The 9,114-nt window shown below is 43.6% G+C and overlaps 1 long non-coding RNA gene across 1 annotated transcript in view; it reads right to left on the reverse strand.

Moving 5' to 3' along the window:
- Positions 1 to 9,114, reverse strand: part of LOC145877332 (uncharacterized) — a 166,532-nt gene that overhangs the window by 121,025 nt on the left and 36,393 nt on the right. The gene's annotated exons all lie outside the window — the stretch shown is intronic.

Here is a 9,114-nt window from a genome sequence, read left to right on the forward strand (position 1 = left end):
CTGTCTGTCTGTCTGTCTGTCTCTATCTATCTCTATCTGTCTGTGTCTGTCTATGTCTGTGTGTCTGTCTATGTCTGTCTGTGTGTCTGTCTCTGTCCGTCTGTGTGTCTGTCTATCTGTCTCTGTCTGGCTGTGTGTCTGTGTCTCTGTGTCTCTCTGTCGTTGTGTCTGTCTGTCTGTCTGTCTGTCTGTCTGTCTGTCTGTCTGTCTCTGTCTCTTTGTCTGTCTGTGTGTCGCTGTGTCTGTCTGTCTCTGTGTCTCTGTGTCTCTGTCTGTCTGTCTGTCTGTCTGTCTGTCTGTCTGTCTGTCTGTCTGTCTGTCTGTCTGTCTGTCTGTCTGTCTGTCGCTTTGCCTGTCTCTCTGCCTGTCTGTCTGTCTGTCTCTATCTGTCTCTGTCTGTCTGTGTCTGTCTCTGTCTGTGTGTATTTCGCTGTCTGTGTGTCTGTCTCTGTCCGTCTGTGTGTCTGTCTATCTGTCTCTGTCTGGCTGTGTGTCTGTGTCTCTCTGTCTCTCTGTCGCTGTGTCTGTCTGTCTCTGTGTCTCTGTGTCTCTGTGTCTGTCTGTCTGTCTGTCTGTCTGTCTGTCTGTCTGTCTGTCTGTCTGTCTGTCTGTCTGTCTGTCTGTCTGTCTGTCTGTCTCTATCTCTATCTGTCTGTGTCTGTCTATGTCTGTGTGTATTTCGCTGTCTGTGTGTCTGTCTATGTCTGTCTGTGTGTCTGTCTCTGTCCGTCTGTGTGTCTGTCTATCTGTTTCTGTCTGGCTGTGTGTCTGTGTCTCTGTGTCTCTCTGTCGCTGTGTCTGTCTGTCTGTCTGTCTCTGTCTGTCTGTCTGTCTGTCTGTCTGTCTGTCTGTCTGTCTGTCTGTCTGTCTGTCTGTCTGTCTGTCTGTCTGTCTGTCTGTCTCTGTCTGTCTCTGTCTGCATGTCTCCGTCTGTCTGTCTGTCTGTCTGTCTGTCTGTCTGTCTGTCTGTCTGTCTGTCTGTCTGTCTGTCTGTCTGTCTGTCTGTCTGTCTGTCTGTCTGTCTGTGTATCTATCTCCGTCTGTCTGTCTGTCTGTCTGTCTGTCTGTCTGTCTGTCTGTCTGTCTGTCTGTCTGTCTGTCTGTCTGTCTGTGTATCTATCTCCGTCTGTTTGTGTATCTGTCTGTCTGTCTGTCTGTCTGTCTGATCCAGAGCTCTTCTTATGTTTCCCATCTGAGATCAGAGTAGATGAGAGATGTAATGTTTGTCTCTGTTGTGTTGAAGACCAATCAAGCAGGAGAGACCAGCCTCCCCTGTTCCCAGCTGTGTGTCCATGAAGAGTGACCAGTCTATGGATCCTCCTAGAAACTTTAGAGAGGGAGACGTTTCTACTGAACAAAGGTAAGAAGAACTCATGGGTCATGGTCAGTGAGTTAAACAACACTGTCTCTAGTCATTTCTCCTCTCACATTTTCACATTTCTTTTGGTTGTTTTCATAATCCATAGGCTAATCCTTTAGTCCATTTTCATAGTCCTAAAACAATATTAAACAAACACAATATTCCCTCCCTGTGTGTGTGTGTGTGTGTGTGTGTGTGTGTGTGTGTGTGTGTGTGTGTGTGTGTGTGTGTGTGTGTGTGTGTGTGTGTGTGTGTGTTGTGTGTGTGCACTCCCTGCACGAGGAGATGTAATCTCATGTGTTGTCCACAGAAACCTACAGGAGGACTATAGTATGTTATGGATACTTCAGTCTCCAGAGGTCTTAACCTATAGAAGGACTATAGTATGTTTAGTCCCAGAGGTCTTAACCTATAGAAGGACTATAGTATGTTTAGTCCCAGAGGTCTTAACCTATAGAAGGACTATAGTATGTTTAGTCCCAGAGGTCTTAACCTATAGAAGGACTAGAGTATGTTTAGTCCCAGAGGTCTTAACCTACAGAAGGACTATAGTATGTTTAGTCCCAGAGGTCTTAACCTATAGAAGGACTATAGTATGTTTAGTCCCAGAGGTCTTAACCTATAGAAGGACTATAGTATGTTATGGATACTTCAGTCCCCAGAGGTCTTAACCTATAGAAGGACTATAGTATGTTTAGTCCAAGAGGTCTTAACCTATAGAAGGACTATAGTATGTTATGGATACTTCAGTCCCCAGAGGTCTTAACCTATAGAAGGACTATAGTATGTTTAGTCCCAGAGGTCTTAACCTATAGAAGGACTATAGTATGTTTAGTCCCAGAGGTCTTAACCTATAGAAGGACTATAGTATGTTATAGATACTTCAGTCCCAGAGGTCTTAACCTACAGAAGGACTATAGTATGTTTAGTCCCAGAGGTCTTAACCTACAGAAGGACTATAGTATGTTTAGTCCCAGAGGTCTTAACCTATAGAAGGACTATAGTATGTTTAGTCCCAGAGGTCTTAACCTACAGAAGGACTATAGTATGTTTAGTCCCAGAGGTCTTAACCTGTAGAAGGACTATAGTATGCTATGGATACTTCAGTCCCAGAGGTCTTAACCTACAGAAGGACTATAGTATGTTATGGATACTTCAGTCCCCAGCGGTCTTAACCTATAGAAGGACTATAGTATGTTTAGTCCCAGAGGTCTTAACCTACAGAAGGACTATAGTATGTTTAGTCCCCAGAGGTCTTAATCTGTAGAAGGACTATAGTATGTTATGGATACTTCAGTCCCAGAGGTCTTAACCTACAGAAGGACTATAGTATGTTTAGTCCCAGAGGTCTTAACCTATAGAAGGACTATAGTATGTTTAGTCCCAGAGGTCTTAACCTATAGAAGAACTATAGTATGTTATGGATACTTCAGTCCCCAGAGGTCTTAACCTATAGAAGGACTATAGTATGTTTAGTCCCAGAGGTCTAAACCTATAGAAGGACTATAGTATGTTATAGATACTTCAGTCCCCAGAGGTCTTAACCTATAGAAGGACTATAGTATGTTTAGTCCCAGAGGTCTAAACCTACAGAAGGACTATAGTATGTTATAGATACTTCAGTCCCCAGAGGTCTTAACCTATAGAAGGACTATTATAGTATGTTTAGTCCCCAGAGGTCTTAACCTAGAGGACTATAGTATGTTTAGTCCCCAGAGGTCTTAACCTATAGAAGGACTATAGTATGTTTAGTCCCAGAGGTCTTAACCTACAGAAGAACTATAGTATGTTTAGTCCCAGAGGTCTTAACCTATAGAAGGACTATAGTATGTTTAGTCCCAGAGGTCTTAACCTATAGAAGGACTATAGTATGTTATAGATACTTCAGTCCCCAGAGGTCTTAACCTATAGAAGGACTATAGTATGTTTAGTCCCAGAGGTCTTAACCTACAGAAGGACTATAGTTTGTTTAGTCCCCAGAGGTCTTAACCTATAGAAGGACTATAGTATGTTTAGTCCCAGAGGTCTTAACCTATAGAAGGACTATAGTATGTTATAGATACTTCAGTCCCAGAGGTCTTAAGCTATAGAAGGACTATAGTATGTTATAGATACTTCAGTCCCCAGAGGTCTTAACCTATAGAAGGACTATAGTATGTTATAGATACTTCAGTCCCAGAGGTCTTAACCTATAGAAGGACTATAGTATGTTTAGTCCCAGAGGTCTTAACCTATAGAAGGACTATAGTATGTTTAGTCCCAGAGGTCTTAACCTATAGAAGGACTATAGTATGTTTAGTCCCAGAGGTCTTAACCTATAGAAGGACTATAGTATGTTATAGATACTTCAGTCCCCAGAGGTCTTAACCTATAGAAGGACTATAGTATGTTTAGTCCCAGAGGTCTTAACCTACAGAAGGACTATAGTATGTTTAGTCCCAGAGGTCTTAACCTATAGAAGGACTATAGTATGTTATAGATACTTCAGTCCCCAGAGGTCTTAACCTATAGAAGGACTATAGTATGTTTAGTCCCAGAGGTCTTAACCTACAGAAGGACTATAGTATGTTTTTGTTAAAGGTCATACTTTGGCTTTTGGAGCCACATGTACTTCTTGTTCGTTGACGGAAAAGGTTACTAGCTCACTATTGTCCAAACCAGTTGTGTTAGACCTGTTTATTATATAGTAATGGTTTTAAATCAGTTATATCTACTGCACTTGAAATACCCACCCCTCCGAACTTGTTGTTTATTTTCCAATACCTAATATATTGGACATGTGTTACATAGCAATGTTTTACAATAATGATATCTACTGCAGTTGAGTTATGCTTGCTCTGTCTCCCTAACTGTTGTTCAGGTACATTACTGTATTTGACCACTAGGTGGAGACATTGACCACAGTAGCCCTCACCCTGAGGACCAACCTGTATAGGCTACCACACCCTCTCTCATTAGCGCCACCAGCTGAAGAGAGTTTCTCCCTAATTGTCTTCCCCATGCCCGACATGAACTTGTCCATTCCCTTTGTGTGATTATTCTGAGGAAGGCCATTGAAAGCTGAAACATTAAATCTTTCTAAACTTTTTCTTTTCAACAATTGAATGTTTTTGGTTGCACCTCTATTCACGTTGGTTGAGCCAAATTAGACGGTAGCCTACATGTAGCAAAACAGAACTCAACTGATTGAACATGAAATGTATGTCAATATGTTTGAAAGAGGCTTATAGCTGCTGTTTAATGCAGTCATCTCAGGTTTTCATTTTAAGCATCATTTTATATGTCGCTTGTTTGAATCAAATACAAAGACATTGACACCTTCGTATTTGTAGTCAACTTTGTTCTGAATTCATCTGCTGTCACAGAGAGACTGATAAACCATGTGATTCTATGTTTAGTTGAGATGTTCTGTGTATAAAGTCACGTGGAAGGGCAAAAAGCATCTAACAACACAATCAGCTGTTCTACTGGTCTGAGACAGGAGGTAGATTACTCAGCTGTTCTAGTGGTCTGAGACAGGAGGTAGATTACTCAGCTGTTCTAGTGGTCTGAGACAGGAGGTAGATTACTCATCTGTTCTAGTGGTCTGAGACAGGAGGTAGATTACTCAGCTGTTCTAGTGGTCTGAGACAGGAGGTAGATTACTCAGCTGTTCTAGTGGTCTGAGACAGGAGGTAGATTACTCAGCTGTTCTAGTGGTCTGAGACAGGAGGTAGATTACTCAGCTGTTCTAGTGGTCTGAGACAGGAGGTAGATTACTCAGCTGTTCTAGTGGTCTGAGACAGGAGGTAGATTACTCAGCTGTTCTAGTGGTCTGAGACAGGAGGTAGATTACTCAGCTGTTCTACGAGTGGTCGGAGGCAGGTGTTAGATCACAAGCATTTTCCAAGTGTAATGTTATTGATGGTTTCGGGAAACAGCTCTTTTACGAAATCCATGCGGGTTACTGTTATCAGCTCCTCACAACCCCAAGCTGAACATCCCCCACAACCAGAGCCTGATCGTCAAGGGGGAACCATAAACCTGCCTCTCCAACTCTCCCTGACCTGAGTGTTTTAACTCCTGAGTGTCTAGGGGGGAACCATAATCCTGCCTCCCCAACTCTCCCTGACCTGAGTGTTTTAACTCCTGAGAGTCTAGGGGGGGAACCATAAACCTGCCTCTCCATCTCTCCCTGACCTGAGTGTGTTAACTCCTGAGAGTCTAGGGGGGGAACCATAAACCTGCCTCTCCAACTCTCCCTGACCTGAGTGTGTTAACTCCTGAGAGTCTAGAGGGAACCATAAACCTGCCTCTCCAACTCTCCCTGACCTGAGTGTGTTAACTCCTGAGTGTCTAGGGGGGAACCATAAACCTGCCTCTCCAACTCTCCCTGACCTGAGTGTGTTAACTCCTGAGAGTCTAGAGGGGGGAACCATAAACCTGCCTCTCCATCTCTCCCTGACCTGAGTGTGTTAACTCCTGAGAGTCTAGGGGGGGGAACCATAAACCTGCCTCTCCATCTCTCCCTGACCTGAGTGTGTTAACTCCTGAGAGTCTAGGGGGGAACCATAAACCTGCCTCTCCATCTCTCCCTGACCTGAGTGTGTTAACTCCTGAGAGTCTAGGGGGGGGAACCATAAACCTGCCTCTCCATCTCTCCCTGACCTGAGTGTGTTAACTCCTGAGAGTCTAGGGGGGAACCATAAACCTGCCTCTCCATCTCTCCCTGACCTGAGTGTGTTAACTCCTGAGAGTCTAGGGGGGAACCATAAACCTGCCTCTCCAACTCTCCCTGACCTGAGTGTGTTAACTCCTGAGAGTCTAGGGGGGGGAACCATAAACCTGCCTCTCCATCTCTCCCTGACCTGAGTGTGTTAACTCCTGAGAGTCTAGGGGGGAACCATAAACCTGCCTCTCCAACTCTCCCTGACCTGAGTGTGTTAACTCCTGAGAGTCTAGGGGGGAACCATAAACCTGCCTCTCCATCTCTCCCTGACCTGAGTGTGTTAACTCCTGAGAGTCTAGGGGGAACCATAAACCTGCCTCTCCATCTCTCCCTGACCTGAGTGTGTTAACTCCTGAGAGTCTAGGGCAACCATAAACCTGCCTCTCCATCTCTCCCTGACCTGAGTGTGTTAACTCCTGAGAGTCTAGGGGGGAACCATAAACCTGCCTCTCCAACTCTCCCTGACCTGAGTGTTTTAACTCCTGAGAGTCTAGGGGGGAACCATAAACCTGCCTCTCCAACTCTCCCTGACCTGAGTGTGTTAACTCCTGAGAGTCTAGGGGGGAACCATAAACCTGCCTCTCCATCTCTCCCTGACCTGAGTGTGTTAACTCCTGAGAGTCTAGGGGGGAACCATAAACCTGCCTCTCCAACTCTCCCTGACCTGAGTGTGTTAACTCCTGAGAGTCTAGGGGGGAACCATAAACCTGCCTCTCCATCTCTCCCTGACCTGAGTGTGTTAACTCCTGAGAGTCTAGGGGGGAACCATAAACCTGCCTCTCCAACTCTCCCTGACCTGAGTGTGTTAACTCCTGAGAGTCTAGAGGGAACCATAAACCTGCCTCTCCATCTCTCCCTGACCTGAGTGTTTTAACTCCTGAGAGTCTAGGGGGGGAACCATAAACCTGCCTCTCCATCTCTCCCTGACCTGAGTGTTTTAACTCCTGAGAGTCTAGGGGGGAACCATAAACCTGCCTCTCCATCTCTCCCTGACCTGAGTGTGTTAACTCCTGAGAGTCTAGGGGGGGAACCATAAACCTGCCTCTCCATCTCTCCCTGACCTGAGTGTTTTAACTCCTGAGAGTCTAGGGGGGAACCATAAACCTGCCTCTCCAACTCTCCCTGACCTGAGTGTGTTAACTCCTGAGAGTCTAGGGGGGAACCATAAACCTGCCTCTCCAACTCTCCCTGACCTGAGTGTGTTAACTCCTGAGAGTCTAGGGGGAACCATAAACCTGCCTCTCCATCTCTCCCTGACCTGAGTGTGTTAACTCCTGAGAGTCTAGGGGGAACCATAAACCTGCCTCTCCAACTCTCCCTGACCTGAGTGTGTTAACTCCTGGGCTACTTTATTCCCCTCTGGCTGGGGGTGGAGTCAGTGAGTCACAAACCAGTAAAATAGGTAGAGACGGGTCGCTCTCTTTCAAGCTCTGAGATTTAACGATGTTCCTATGAAGGTTCTAACGATTAATTTAGCCTTCAGATGCTTTTGGGAAACCAGGCCCTGGATAAGAACATCTGCTAAAAAAAGTGTTAAATGTAAAAAATTTACAAACAGATCACATATACATTTCTTGAATATTTAAAAAAATATATATATATATTGATGTCACAAATGTATCATTTGTACATATCTTTATTAAAAATGTAGTAATTTGTTATATTTGACTGTATGATTTCTCTGAGAGTGAGGCAGATATATATTATTACTGTATTAAACCTAGCAGTACTACTGATTTCTCTGAGAGTGAGGCAGATATATATTATTACTGTGTTAAACCTAGCAGTACTACTGATTTCTCTGAGAGGCAGATATATATTATTACTGTGTTAAACCTAGCAGTACTACTGATTTCTCTGAGAGGCAGATATATATTAATACTGTGTTAAACTTAGCAGTACTACTGATTTCTCTGAGAGGCAGATATATATTATTACTGTGTTAAACCTAGCAGTACTACTGATTTCTCTGAGAGTGAGGCAGATATATATTATTACTGTGTTAAACCTAGCAGTACTACTGATTTCTCTGAGAGTGAGGCAGATATATATTATTACTGTATTAAACCTAGCAGTAGTACTGATTTCTCTGAGAGTGAGGCAGATATATTGCATTTAGCAAAAAACATTATTTGTCTCTGAAATGAAACCATCAAGTGATAGATTTTAAACAAATACATGTCTGTCGTTGAACTACCCCATGTAATGATTAGATAGTGAAAAAACACACCAATCTCTTTACTAATTTCTTTAAACAATAAAGACTAATTTACGAACATTTCTGTAAAGTGAAATGTTGCGTTTTGTAATGAAACTCTTCTTATGTTCCCCATCTGAGCTCAGAGTAGATGAGAGATGTAATGTTTGTCTCTGTTGTGTTGAAGACTAATCAAGCAGGAGAGACCAGCCTCCCCTGTACCCAGCTGTGTGTCCATGAAGAGTGACCAGTCTATGGATACACCTATACGGTTTAGAGAGGGAGACTTTTCTACTGAACAAAGGTAAGAAGAACTCATGGGTCATGGTCAGTGAGTTAAACAACACTGTCTCTAGTCATTTCTCCTCTCACATTTTCACATTTCTTTTGGTTGTTTTCATAATCCATAGACTAATACTTTTGTCCATTTTCATAGTCCTAAAACAATATTAAACAAACACAACATTCCCTCCCTTTGTGTGTGTGTGTGTGTGTGTGTGTGTGTGTGTGTGTGTGTGTGTGTGTGTGTGTGTGTGTGTGTGTGTGTGTGTGTGTGTGTGTGTGTGTGTGTGTGTGTGTGTGTGTGTGTGTGTGTGTGTGTGTGTGTGTGTGTGTGTGTGTACTCCCTGGTTGAGGAGATGTAATCTCATGTTTTGTCCACAGAAACCAACAGGAGAGATCAGAGTCAGAGATTCTCAGTGGTCAGTCTTCCCAGAGTCATCAAACAGACCTGGACTCCATATTCAGTGTATGTGGTCCTGTTATGAACATTTGTTTTTGTTGACCTCAAGTAAAGTTGATCTGTCAATCATTCATTAATGTGTTAATGAGAAAGCCTTTCTTCTCTTG

This window comes from Salmo salar, unplaced genomic scaffold, assembly GCF_965601325.2.
Source record: "Salmo salar unplaced genomic scaffold, fSalSal1 ptg000867l, whole genome shotgun sequence".
Lineage (NCBI taxonomy): Eukaryota > Metazoa > Chordata > Actinopteri > Salmoniformes > Salmonidae > Salmo > Salmo salar.